Source organism: Diceros bicornis, chromosome 5, assembly GCF_020826845.1.
Source record: "Diceros bicornis minor isolate mBicDic1 chromosome 5, mDicBic1.mat.cur, whole genome shotgun sequence".
NCBI classification, from domain to species: Eukaryota; Metazoa; Chordata; class Mammalia; order Perissodactyla; family Rhinocerotidae; genus Diceros; species Diceros bicornis.
This window is the reverse complement of record NC_080744.1, coordinates 77,458,482-77,460,611: the sequence shown is the minus strand read 5'-3', so window position 1 is coordinate 77,460,611 and position 2,130 is coordinate 77,458,482. Positions and strand designations below refer to the sequence as shown.

Here is a 2,130-nt window from a genome sequence, read left to right as displayed (position 1 = left end):
AACACAAGATAGAACAGTCCAATTATTTAAATAGTCAAATAAGCATTCTAGAACTGAAAAATATTATGAGGAAGGATAAACCTCTTCTTTTGTCATATACAGTAGCCTAGGGAGACATAGCCAAAGAGAGAATCAGTGAATTAAACAATAGCACTGAGAAAGTCACTCAGATTGCAGTGAAATATAAAAAAATCATGAATATGAATGATAATGTAAGAGGAATGAATGATAAATTCTAAATTGTACGGGAGTTCTAGAAGGAAAGAAAGAGAGAATTGAGGGAAGGAAATATTTGAAGAGATAATAGCTGAAAAATTTCCATAATTGAAAAACTTAAATAAAAAGGAATCCAAAGAAAGGAAAGATTTAAAATAGAAAATGATTTAATAGCTAATTAAAACTCATATATTTGATCGCTAAAGTAAAAAGAAAGTTCTTTGCAATGGAAAATGGCATACATTAAACAGACTTTTTTTGTAAGTTAGGCTTGTATAAATACCATAAAAATTAGAAAAAAATTGGTATATAAATGCTTATTTGGAGGATATTCAAAATATAAGAAAATATTATATAAAATTATACTAAAATATTTGAATGTCTAGGTAAAACAGATAATTTTTGAGGAAACTATAAATGATTAGTTTTACAAATAATTACTAAGAGACAAGAATCCAAAGATGAAGTATCCAAGACAAAATTGAAAAGGGGGTAAAAAAGAAAAAAAAATCTTTCCATAAGAATGATGCCAGGTTCAGACAGTTTCTTGAGTGAATTTTACTAAATCTTAACTTATATATTATCCTTGTGCTATTAAACTTCCATAGTATAGACCAGTATGTGAAGCATAGTGTGTATCCAATGACATCAGTATTATATCATGTAGTTTTGATCGTATACAACCATAAAGATACCAGAAAGTTTGATTATCCTCAAAAATCAACAGTGCAGATTTTGTGTCATGTGAGAGTGATAAGATTATTGCTATTTACAGAAGACCATGGGTTACTGTTACTACGGTTCCCAGTGGTCAGGCAGCCAACCTTGGAGGAGCAACTGGCCTATGTCCATGCACCCAGGAGTTGGGGGTGTCCTATAAACACATTGACCCCACCCCCAGAAGCACCCTTTGCTCCAGCACTCAGTTCCCTACAGCAGAAAGCATCCCATCATTGTTGGGCTTGGTGCTGGGAGCCACTGCCCCTTTCAGACCATTAACCTCTTTGGACCGCCCTCCATGGACTTTGTGCAAGCAATGAAGCAGCTGGGGGCCCAGAGCACTACACGGACCTGCTGTCGGTCAAAGAGGGCATAGGCAAAGAGATCTGGCCCACCTATGCTGGCAGCAAGAGCGCCACGGAGCGCCTGAAGAGAGGCATCACACATGCCTGCTGCCCTAGTCAGAGAACGTCAAGCAGAGACAGAGTGGAACGCCCACATGCAACAGGAAACACTTGGGCCTCTGTGTATGAACCTTTCCTGGCCACTGCAGAGCACCTGCTTCTCCCTGGCCTTCGTCCCAAGTTACACTTCTTGTGTAACTTGGGCAGGGCTTCCTGTCCTGTGTCCCTTGGTGAGTGCCCTCCAGGAACCAGAAGGCAGCTCTCATTCCACTCAGCAGCACTAACTGGGACCCACACAATAGTTAGCAGCAAGGTTACTGTGAGTCCCATCCATGACCTGCCAACAGTGTTGATCCAACTGGAACTTTCTTCTTCCTGTGGCCCCTACTACTCAGCACTTACCCAGTACTTCTCGCCACTTTGTCCCAGGCCCCTTCTTCTCCAGCAGGGGCTGTCACTTCCCTGCCTTCTCTCCTGGCCATAGTGACTTTTTTCTCAGTATATCTTTTGTTAAATGTGCCCTTTTTGTTGAAATAATATTAAATGTTAATTAATATTAAATAATTAAATAATTAATTATTAAATAATAAATAATTAAATAATATTAATAATTAAATAATATTAAATGTTAATGTTAAATGTTTGTTTAAATAATATTAAATGTTAAATAATATTGGCTATCCTTAAGTTGAGATTTCTGTACTGATTAGAGGAGACTCAGCTCTGGTAACAGACTCAAATGTATAACAGTTCTACCAAAGAGAAGTTAATTTATCACATATCTAACAGC

At 37.5% G+C, this 2,130-nt stretch overlaps 1 pseudogene; it reads left to right on the top strand.

Moving 5' to 3' along the window:
* The first annotated feature begins 1,234 nt into the window (after positions 1-1,234).
* Positions 1,235-1,624, top strand: LOC131405590 (cyclin-dependent kinase 2-associated protein 2-like; annotated as a pseudogene).
* The last annotated feature ends 506 nt before the right edge of the window (positions 1,625-2,130 follow it).